Below are 12,413 nucleotides of genomic sequence, written 5' to 3' on the forward strand. Positions count from 1 at the left end.
AAATGGACGTTTTGGTCCAACAAGTCCAAGATGATCATAATCCCAAACTAAACTAGCCCCATCTGCCTGAGCTTGGCTCAGATCCCTGCAAACATTTTTTTTTTAATTCATGCACTTAGCCAAATGTTTTTCAAACTTTACAACTGTACCCACATCCATCACTTCCTCTGAAAATTCATTCCACACATGAACCACGCTGTGTAAAATCAATTGTCTTTCGTGTCCTTCTTAAATCTCTCTACTCTTATCTTAAAAATATGCCCACTCGTCTTGGGATCCCCCACCCTCGGGAAAAAAGATACCTGCCATACTCTCATGATTTTAAAAACCTCTAAGATCACCCTTCTACCTCGTGCACTCCAGCCAATCCAACATCTTTTTATAACTCAAACCCTCCATTCCCAGCAATATTCTGGTAAATCCTTTCTGAACCCCCTTCTGCGTAATAACAACTTTCCTTTAACAGGGCAGCCAGAACTGGACACAGGACTCCGGAAGAGGCCTCACCAACATACTGTACAACCTCAACATGACATCCAATCCCTATATTCAATGGTCTGAGCAATGAAGACAAACATGCTAAATGCCCTCTTAACCATCCTGTCTTCCTGTGATGCAAATTTGAAAGAATTGTGCTCCTGAATCCCAAGTCTCTCTATTCAATACACTACCCAAGGCCCTTTTAATTGTAGAAGCTCTGCCTTTGTTTGTTTTACCAAAAAGTAACACATCACATTTATCCAAATTAAACTCCTTCTCCCACTCCTCAGCCCACTGACCCAATCACTTTTTCAGGCCAGAGGTAGGCTTGTAGTTGAAGTAGTGGCTCCTCTTTTCCCGAAATGCATAATTGATGATCTGGATCTTGTTGTGCAGGGGCAGCATTTCCAACTTTACAGATTGCATAAAATCCCAGGAGAATCGTAAACTGTAAGGAGAAATAGTGCGGAAATCCAATAGGACATTGACAAGTAGGTGGCATGGGCAGAGCGGTGGCAGATGCAATTCAATGTAAAGAGAATTGTGAGGTGCGGGACTTTGGTGGGAAGAACATTGAATGACAATACAAAGTAGGGGGATACAATTCTACAGAGGGGTGTAGGAGCAGAGGGAGCTGGGGCGCATGCCCACAAATCAGTGAAGGTGGAACGACATGGGGAGAGCAGTTAATAAAACACAATGCCTTTGGCTTTATTAATAGAGTTGTAGAGTCTGACAGCAGGGCAGTGATTTTGAATATGTACAAGACACCAGTTAAACATTAACTGGAGTACTGTGTACACTTGTTGGCACCATGTTATAACAACATAATGGGGAATGGGGCGGGGTTTAGGGGAACACAGAGGCGGTTTACAGGCAAGATTCCATGGATGAGAAACTTCATCGCTCGGGCTTTAGTGGAGTATGATGCTTTTCAGTCTGTAACAGACACGGTATCTGCATTAAACTGTGAGCTTTGTTTTGACTTAAATTGGGAAATAACCAGGAATCTGGTTTTAAAAGGGAGCTGGTTTTCTCTTAGCAAGAGATTATTTCAGTTCAGATCATTTTCCCTCTGGGAGTGCACCAGCAGGATGTTTTCTTCTTGTTTTTCTTTTAATTTGTAAAGCCTCCAAGCCAGGGCAGTTTGATATAGAAACTTAAAATTCTCAGAGGTGTAAAATATATAATAAAACACTCACGCCCTCAAAATCGCGAGACTGTCACACAAACAGACTCGTGGATGAAACATGACATTGAAAAGACAGAAATGGAAAGAAGGAGCCAGTTAAGTCGAAGGCTGAAGAGTTGGGTGACGATGATAGAAATATGAAAATAGGGGCAGGAGTAGGCCATTCGGCCCTTCGAGAGAGCTCTGTCATTCAATGGTATAGTCTCAGTCCCGTTCCCCATTTTAACGGCTTTAATAACGAACTATATATGAACATAAGGGGCGGGGTCATATGTACCGGTCGTATCACAGATTAGCAATCAAGTGGACCAGGGTGACAACCAAAAGGGTGAATTTGAATCCCCCCGCTTCCCTACAAGAGCCGCTGGGTAACAGTGATCCAGGCTCAGTGAGATCTGCACATGAGATGGTGTCTGTCGAAACCATGCCACCCACCCACTTCCCATCATCAGAAGAGTCCTTCTGGGAGACTGCTGTCTGTTCTTAGCACTTCCCTTTCCCTTTCCAGATCCAATTGCCACCAACTTTCAAGTGGACAAGCTGCCCAGTTCAAGGGCATGTGGCTCACAATGTGGCAGCAATGCCTGAGAAAGTTTGGGGGGTGGGGGGTGGGGGTGTGGAAGGCACCGTCAATCGATTCAGTGAAGACCCGCAAACCTTTGCGCATCACAGCTGCACTGATCCTAACCCATGAGAAGACCAATATCCTTACTATTCCTACCCCTGCCTATCTTTGGGAATTATTAGAAACACACCCAAACTCACAGGATACTCTCACGAGAATGCTGTTACTGTAGGGTTTTTTAATGTGCCGTTGTGGAATATTGGCATCTGTACTCCCCATTATCCTCCTTTCTACAGCCTCAATGATGTAAGTCTTCTTCCTGAACTCTTTGGTAATTTTGTTTATGATCCAGTTATAGATCGTCGAATGAAGTTCCCGACCGGCATCGCAGCTAAGAGTGATCTGGTCGCCTGCTAAGAATCTGTCCCACATTGGCTCCATCGTTAGTACAGGGTGCTCCAGTCTCCACTGAGGAATCTAATCCATAGAAAAACATACACAGCCACAATGGGAAGCACTAAGATTTGATTGCTGCAGTAGCTTGCCACTCAGACAACTCAAGTTGGCTTAGGCTGATGAGTGGTAAGTAACATTCCCACCTCACAAATTCCAGGCAACGACTATCTCCAATAAGAGAGAATCAAACCATCACCCCTTGACATTCAATGGTGTTACCATCTCACCTCACTATCAATATATAGGGGTTACCAGTGAGAGAGAATCTCACCAGCCCCTTCACTTTCAAAGATATTACCATGACTGAATCCGTCACACTATCAATATTGGGGGTGGGGGTGGGGGGGTGGTTTACCATTGAGAGAGAATTGAACCATCTCCCTTTGGTGTTCTACTGTGTTATTATCACTAAAGTCCCCACTATCCACATGCTGAAGTTACTATTGAGGGAAAATTTAACAATTATCCCCTTCATTTTCTCCATTATCAACATTCTGGAGGCTATGTTGAGAGATCATAACCATTGCCACCCATCCTCCCTGCTCCACAATAACATTTGGGTTGCTATCATTAAAAGCAAATCTAATTGGTGTTAGCATCACTGAATCACCCATTAGCAACATCATACCGATGACCGTCAAGAGAGAATCTAACCAACGGCCCTTGACTTTCAGTATTAATATCATCACTAAATCCCCCACAATTAATATCCTGGGTATGCCATTGGCCAGAAACTGGATTGGACTCACCACGTAAATACAATAGCTACAAGAGCAGGTCAGAGGCTGGGAAGCCTGCAGTGAGTAACTCACCTTTGGACTCCCCAAAGCCTGTCCGCTATCAACAAGGTGCAGTGACAGGCAGCATGGTTTTGTGCGGGGTAAATTGTATCTCAATATCTTGATTGAATTTTTGGAGAAGAGAGTAAAAAAGGATTGGTAAAGATAGAGTGGTGAATATGGTTTATCTGGACTTCAGCAAGGTGTTTGACAAGATCTGCATAATAGACTGTTGAGCAAGGTTAGATCACATAGAATATAGGGAGAGCCAGCCATTGGACACTCAATTGGCAGGAAGGTAGGAGACAGAAGGTGGTGGGTTGCTTTTCAGAGAGAAGGCTTGAGATCAGCATGGTGCCACAAGGATCGGTGCTGCATCCACTGCTTTTCCTTATTTAAATAATTTGGATGTGAATATAGGAGGTATAGTTTATAAAATAGCAGACAACAACACAGTTGATGGCAAAGTGGACAGTGAAGGAAGTTGTCTCAGAGTACAACGGGACTTTGATCAGATAGGCTGAAGAGTGGCAGATGGAGTTAAATTTAGATAAATGTGAGGTTTTTCATAACGCAAATTAGGGCAGGACTTACACACGTGATGGCAGGGTTCTGGGAGTGTTGTCAGACAAAGAGACCTTGGAATGCAGGTTCGTAGTTCATTGAAGATAGCATTGCAGTTGGGGGACAAGATGAATAAGGTATTTGGTACGCTTGCTTTTAATCGTAAATGCATTGAATATAGGAGTTGGGAGGTCATGTCATGGCTATACAGGACATGTACTCAGCCACATTGATAGCTGCAAGATGTTGTGAAGTTTGAGAAAAGATTAACAAGGATGTTGCCAGGGTTGGAGGGTGTGAGCTGTGCGGGGAGATTGAATGAGCTGGGACTATTTTCCTTGGAATGTTGGAGGCTGAAGGGTGACATGACAGAGGTTCATAAAATCATAATGAGCATAGAAAGTGTGAATAGTCAAGGTGTTATCCCCAGTGTAGGGGAGTACAAAACAAGAGGGCATAGGTTTAAAGTGAGGGGGGAAAATTTTAAAAGGGACCTCAGGGGGACCTTTTTCATGCAGAGTGTGGTGTATGTATGGAATAAGCTGCCAGAGGAAGTGGTGAAGATAGGTACAATTGCAAGATATACAAGGCATCTGGATGGGTTTATGAATAGCACAGGTTTAGAAGGATATTGGCCTGATTGTGGCAAATGGGATAGATTAATTTAGGATATCTGGAGAGTAGCAAATGTTGTCCTCTTGTTCAAGAAGGGGAGTAGAGACACGCCTGGCAATTATAGACCAGTGAGCCTTTCATCGGTTTTGTGTAAAGTTTTGCAAAAGATTATAAGAAATATGAGTGACAATCATCTGGAGAGCAATACATTGATAAGGGGTAGTCAACATGGTTTTGTGAAGGGTAGGTCATGCCTCCCAAACCTTATTGAGTTCTTTGAGAAGATGACCAAAGAGATGGATGAGGATAAAGTGGCTGATGTGGTGTATATGCATTTCAGTAAGGCATTTCATAAGCTTCTCCATGGTGGACTATTGCACAAAACACAGAGGCATGGGATTAAGGATAATTAATTTAGCAGATTGGATTAGATACTGGTTACCTGAAAGAAAATGAGGGTGGTGGTTGATGGAAAATGTTCATCCTGGAGTTCAGTTACTAGTGGTGTAATGCAAGGATCAGCTTTGGGACCACTGCTGTTTGCCATTTTTATAAATGACCTGGATCAGGTCATAGAAGGATGAGTTAGTAAATTTGCGGATGACATTAAGGTCAGTGGAGTTATGGATAGTTCTGAATGATGTTGCAGTTACAGAGGGGTATAGATAAGGTGCAGAGCTGGGCTTAAAGGTGGCAAATAGAGTTTAATGCAGAAAAGTGTGAGGTGATTCACTTTGGAAGGAGCAACAAGAATAAAAAGAGTACTGGGCTAATGCTAAGATTCTTGATAGTGTGAATAAGCAGAGAGATCTTGGTTTCCATGTGCATAGATCCCTGAAAGTTGTCACCCAGGTTGATAGGGCCGTTAAGAAGGCATTCGGTGTGTTAGTAAAGGGATCGAGTTTTGGAGCCATGAGGTCATGCTGCAGTTGTATGAACTACTGGAGTGGCCGCATTTGGAGGATTGTGTTCAGTTCTGGTAACCGCATTATAGGAAGGATGTGGAAATTTTGGAAGGGGTTCTGAAGAGATTTATTGAATGTTGCCGGATATGGAGGTCAGGTCTTCTGGGGAAAGGCTGAGGGACTTGAGACTGTTTTCATTAGAGAGAAGTAGGTCGAAAAATAACTTAATTGAGGCATACATGATAATCAGAAGGTTAGACAGGGTGGACAGTGAGAGCCTTTTTCCTCAAATGGCAATGGCTAGCACAAGGGGGCATGGCTTCAAACTGAGTGATCATAGATAGAGGGACCAATGTCAGAGGTAGTTTCTTTATTCAGAGCAGTATGGGCCATGGAATGCACTGCCTGCAACAGTAGCAGAGTCACCAACTTTAAGGGTATTTAAATGGTCATTGCATAAACATATGGATGAAAATGGAATCGTGTAAGATATGTGGGCTTAAGAGTTGTTCCACAGGTCGGTGCAACCTCGAGGGGTCGAAGGGCCTCTGCTACGCTGTGATGTTCTATGGTCACTGTGGACGAGTTGAACCGAAGGGTCTGTTTCTGTGTCGTACAGCTCAATGACTCTAAATCAGGAATATGATGGACACAAAATGTTAACTGTGTTTTTCTCTTTCCCTCTCAGTGCACAGATGCTGCCAGACCTGCTGAGCTTATCTAACACTTTGTGTTTGTTTCAGATCTCCCAAACCTGCAAGACTTTGTTTTCCATAATGTAAGCACTGACGCTAGTGCAGACACTGTGGGGTTCTTCAACATGAAAGGAAGGCACACTGGATCTTAACATACCTTCTCGTATTTGTAGAATCATCACTTGCTCTGAAAATACACAATGAGACACGATCAATAAGTTTTATGGAAAGTGGAGTTGAGGATGATCGGATCAGCCATGACCTCATCGAATGGCAGAGCAGACTCAATGGGCCGAATGGCCTGCTGTGATCCTATGCTTTGACATGAGGGCCCTTGCTTTAATTTGCTTAGCGCTGATATATAATCAGACTCATTTGTTGAGGTCACGTGCATTTTTGTGTGTTTGAGAAAAATTGTGTGTGCATGAGAAACAGTGTATGAGTGTGTGTGCGTTAGAGAGCGAGACAGAGTGAGAGTGTATATGTGTGTGAAGCAGTGTACATAAGGGGGTGGGGTCATGTGCCTGTAAGAGCGCGCATGTGTGTGTTTGTGTGAGAGAGCGAGAAAGAGAGAGGGAGGTGTCTGTGTATGTGTATGTGTATGAGAGAGACAGGAGTCTGTTTGTGTGAGAGAGAAAGGAGTTGATTCCTGATGAAGGGCTTTTGCCCGAAATGTTGATTTTCCTGCTCCTCGGATGCTGCCTGTCCAGCACCACTCTAATCTTGACTCGAATCTCAAGCATCTGCAGTACCCACTCACGCCTGAGAGAGAGGGGTCTGTGTGAGAGAGGAAAAGTGTGCTTATATACGAGTGAGAGGTGGAGAGAGAGAAACAGATAGAGAGATGGAAGGGATAAACAGCAAGGAATGTAGAGTGAGGGAGATGGAGAAAGGGAGAGAGACAGGGACAGAAGAAGGGTAAATAAAAGAAGCAAGGACAATTACAGAGAAACACAGAGAGAGAGAGAGAAAGAAGGAGGAAGAGAGAGATGGAAGGGTGGGGGGGATAGATAGAGACACTGCGAGAGGGACGAAGGGGCGAGAGTGAGTGAGATGAGACAGAGAGGTGGAAAAACAAGATACAGGGAAGAGAGAGTGAGGGAGGGAGATAGTGAGATGGGGGAGAATGGTGTGTTAGAGAGAGATAGGGAGATTAAGTAAGAGGAAGGAGGAGAGAGAGCTGTTGGGTAGAGAGAGTATGACAAAAGAGTGACAGTGTGTGTGAAAGAGAGGGAGAGAAAGAAAGAAAAACATGAGAGACAGTGATATAGTGTTCAGATAGAGATAGCAGTAGAGTGTTTATAGAGTAAGAGAGAAACAACAGTGATAAAGAATGTGAGAGATGGGGATAGACATATATTAGAAAGGAAGACAAAGACAGATAATGGGTAAAGAGAGTGAATGTGGGACAAAAAATGGAAGGGGGAGAGAAAGAGAGAGATGAGAAGATGGAGAGATGGAGACGTGAGATGGGACAGAGAGAGAGGGAAACACCAACAGATTCAGAGAGACACACAGGGAGAGAGATGTTCTCAGGACCTGCATTTAATTCCCAGTATGGGCAGAGAGCGAATGCTGAATTTATAAAAATCTGCAACTAATGCTGGGCCCAACCAGCAATGCCTACATACTGTGAATGCATTAAAAAGACACATCAATTACTAATGTGATTGGGTTCAAAGCATCCATTCGGACCCTCAAGCCTGCTGCACTATTGAGTAGGATTACAGCCGATCCTGTATCTCAAAGCCATATCCATAGAATCTTTACAATGTGGAAATAGTTCATTCAGCCCAATGAGCCCACACCAACCTTCCAAACAGCATCCCACACAGACCCATCTCCCTAAATTAACCCTGCACTTGTCATGGCGAACCTACCTCGACTACACATCCCTGGACACTAAGGGTAATTCCCCTTGGCTAATTCATCTTAACCTGCATATCACTGGATTTTGGAAGGGAACTGGAGCACTGGGAGGAAACCCACACAGACATGGGCAGAATGTGCAAACTCCACACAGACAGTTGCCCGAAGGTGGAATCAAACCTGCGTCCCTGGTGCTATAAGGCAGCAGTGCTAAAAACTGAGCCACCATGCCACCCCCACATTCCCCATTTTGTCTTCATTTCACTTGGTTCCTTTCAAATCTTGACAATTATCTCTCCATTCTTTGTCTATCCCCTTTGTCTATCCCCACTTCCCAGTTTGTCACCATTTCAATCATACTCGCTTTCTGTTTTCCCCACATCTGTTTCACTTTTAGTCACGTTGTACTGCAACTGCTATGTGTTTGCCCACCCACTCAAATTGTCTAAATCATTTCCTTTGCATCCTCCTCACAATCCTGGCCAGTTTTGTGTCATGAGCAAATTTGGAACTATTACAATTGGCTCCCTCATCCAGGTCATAATATATATTGAGAGTGGCTGGGGCCCATGTATTAGTTCCTACAGTATCCCACTAGTCTCGATTTGCCTCTTGTCCTTTCACTTTGCACATACACCTCGTCTCAAATGTCTTCTGAAAAAGCCAAATAAGCTACATGTACTGCTTCTCCCTTATTTATCCTTAGACCCTCAGAAAATGACACTTGATTTATTAAGATTCTTCTGCCTCTCATAATCCATTCTGGCTTTCCAACGTTTTTAATGCTTTCTAAGTGTTCTGTCATCATGCCTTTGAAAGGTAGTCCCAGAAATCCCCCTACTAACTGATTCAGCTATCTGGTCTGTAATACTCTGTTTTTTTTGTCTCTCTCTGCCGCCTACTTTTTAAACAGAGGGATTACATTACCTCTCCTCCAATATGTGGGAATTGTTCTTAAGTCTATAGAATCTTAAAGCATTATCAACAATGAACTCATTATATCCAGTTCCACTTTCTTAAGGATGTTGAGATATCAATTAAGAGTCCCTCAAGACTTACCAATCTTCAATCCCACTAATTTCCCCAACACCATTTCCCTACTCTTACTGATTTCTTTCAGTTCCTCCCTCTCAATAGATGTTGGTTATCTAACATTTACTGGGAGATGTTTTATTTCCCTCTTTTGAGAAGATAACCAAATTATGCATTCAAATCTTCTGCCATTATAATATCCCCTCAATTCAGACTGCAATGGACCTACAAGTATCTTCATAAATACTTTTCTCCACATGTTTGCAGAATCTTTTACAGTCAGTTTTTAATGTTCCCTGCAATTTTAAACTCATTCGCTATTTTTTGTCTTTGTTTTCCAAATTCTACAATTCAATCATGCATTTTCATTTACATGTACACCAGCACGTGTACTCGCAAACACACACATTATCTTTATACATGCATGGGATTTGGGCATTGCTGACGAGACCAGCATTTATTGCCTGTCTTTAATTGTGCTCTCTCTCCTGCAGCCTCTTTCTCTCTATCTCCCGCCCCCCCCCCCCACCCTCAATCTCGCTCTCTCCCGCACCCTCATTCTCTATCTCCTGCACCCTCAGATTCTCTCCCACACCCTCACTCCATTTATCTCCTGCACCCTAACTCTTCCTGTATCTCTCCTGCACTCTCACACTCTTGTCTTCCTCTCCAGCAACCTCATTCTCTATTTCCCGCACGTTCACACTCTCCCGCTCTCTCCCACATTCTCACACACACTCTCTCTCTCCCTCACATTCTCACTCTCCCTCACATTCTCACTCTCTCCTATCCTTACTCTCTCTCTCTTCCCCACACCCTCACTCACTCTCTCTCCTGCACCTTCACTTTCTCTGGTTCTTCCCCACATCCTCACTCTCCCTTTCTCCCCTGCACCCTCACTCTCTGTCCCCCCTCTGTACTCTCCCGCACACTCAGACACACTCTCTCTCCTGCATCCTCAATCTCCTTTTCACCCCGCACCCTCTCTTTCTCATACACACACACCTTCACTCTCTCCCTCGCAACTTCAATCTCTCTCTCCTGCACGCTGTGTTTGTGAGAGCGTTTGGATGAGAGAGTTTGAGAGAGAGAGAGAGAGAGAGAGTCTGTGCGTGAAGAATGTGAGAGATTGTGAGAAATGCATGTAAGAGAGGGTGTTAGAGAGTGTGTACGTGAGAGAGATATACTGTGCGTGAGACAGTGTGAGAGATCGTGGGATTGCATGTAAGAAGGTGTCTGTGTGAGAGAACAACAGTGTTGGAAAGTGTGTGTGTGAGTAAGTGTGAGAGTCTGTGTGTGTGAGTGAGAGAGCGTGTACACGTGTGTGTATGTGTGTGTATTTGTTAAACAGTCTGGGAAATGCCAGCACACATGTGCACTGCTGTCCGTACACAATAGGATTGTGCCTCTGTTCACATTCCCGTTGTACACTGAGCGGAGGGCAGGAGCTGAATGACAGATTTATTCCTTGCACCCACCCCAAAATAGTAATAAAAGCTGGAGATACGTACCGAGCAGTAAGAAAGCAGAGAAGATCTCCATCACAGTGCCCTGTCTGATCGATGTGTGTATTCAGTCAGTGACTCAATCTGCTGTTTCCTGCTTGTCTGATCCTGCTGATGGCAGGGAAGTGGGCGGCGAAGTGGGCACAGCCAAAGGGTCTGAGAGAGGTTGAGGTGTGACACAGTCATCAGTCATTGGGACCTTTCTTCACCCACCACACCCCATTACCCTCCATTTCCCCCTCCTAATTAAAAATCTCAGCCTTCAATACACTCAACGACGCAGCCTCGACAGCCTTCTGTGGTAAATAATTCCACAGATTGAATCCTTTTGGAGAGAAGGAATTCCTCATCACCGATAGCACAGAAACTGACCCTTCAGGTCAGCTCTCTTCCCCCCCATCCAGTTCTTGGGGCAAAATAGGCTCAGCCATTCCTCACCATCTCTGTTTCCAATCTGTCCCATCCCATTGTCCTGAAACAGTGATCCTCTCGTTTTAGATTGTTCCACATAAGGAAGCATTCTTTCTCCAACTCCTTTGCCAATCACCTTTTCAGCGTCTTATATGTCTCAGTTAGATCTCCTGTACAAGAGGGATAGGTTGCATTCAAGCTAGAGGGGGACCAATCTTCTCGAGAGATTTGCTCGAGCCAATCGGAAGGGTTTAATCTGGTCTGGTAGGGAAGTGGGATCCAAAGCATTGTGGAAAAGAAAGAGAAGGTTGCGGTCAGTACAGAAGGTAATTACAGCAATTCAAAGGCAAAGGCAGTGTTGGTAATCCTTATATTAGACAGGACAGACACAGGCATGGCAGGAAGCAAGGGAAATCTTCGTTAAACTATTTATTTCAAGGTGGGAAGCCTGATAGGTAAGGCAACTGAACTGAGGACATGGATTGTTACATGGGACTGGGATATTGCAGCTATTACAGAAACATGGCTGTGAGAGGGACAGGGCTTATAGCTCAATGTTCCGGGGAACAGATGTTATAGGAAGGATATAAAGGGAGGCAAGAGAGCAGGGGGAGTTCATTTTTGATTAGGGAGAACATCACAGCTGTCCTGAGAAAGGACATTCTTGAGGGATGATTCACTGAGTTTATATGGGTAGAACTGAGAAATAGACAGGGCAAGCTCACTTTAATGGCATCTACTACAGGCTTCCCCCAACAGACAGTGGGAGATTGAGAGCAAATATGTAAGGAGATCCCACCCAGATATAGGCCCTACGTGACCCCCATAACCATACCTTTACCGTAGTTAACCCATCTAGGCTGCACGTTGATGAATTTTTCCAGGGCAATTCACCGTGGCTAATCCAGCTAAACTGCACATGTTTGAACTCTGGAAGGAAACTAGAGCACCCACCGTGAATGCAGTCTGGTGTTTGTTGGACATCATGGACATAGTGGGCTAAAGGACCTGTTTCTCTGTTGTATGACTCTATATCTCTAGAACATCCTTGTAACTCTTTTCTGCACCATCTCAAGTTTAACAACATCCTTCCTGTAGAAGGATGATGAGAATTGTACACAATCTCCTGAAAGTGGCCTCGCTAGTGTCCTGCACAGCCACCAGATGGCACCCCAACTCCTACACTCCATGTTTTGACCTATGAAGGCAAGCATGCCAAAGGCATTCTCAATCACACACAAACTTCAAGAAGGCAGCTCACCACCACCTTCTCAAGGACAACTAGGGCTGAGCAGTAAATACTGGACAGCCAGCAACACTCACATCTTATACATGAATACATGTC

The 12,413-nt window shown here is 44.3% G+C and overlaps 1 pseudogene; it reads right to left on the minus strand.

The window, feature by feature from the left end:
- LOC148135461 (Fc receptor-like protein 4) overlaps window positions 1-12,413 on the minus strand; it is a 451,279-nt pseudogene that overhangs the window by 44,416 nt on the left and 394,450 nt on the right.

The sequence above is a fragment of the Chiloscyllium plagiosum genome, unplaced genomic scaffold (genome assembly GCF_037043375.1).
Source record: "Chiloscyllium plagiosum isolate Xiang-an unplaced genomic scaffold, Cpla_swu_hap1 HiC_scaffold_49, whole genome shotgun sequence".
Lineage (NCBI taxonomy): Eukaryota > Metazoa > Chordata > Chondrichthyes > Orectolobiformes > Hemiscylliidae > Chiloscyllium > Chiloscyllium plagiosum.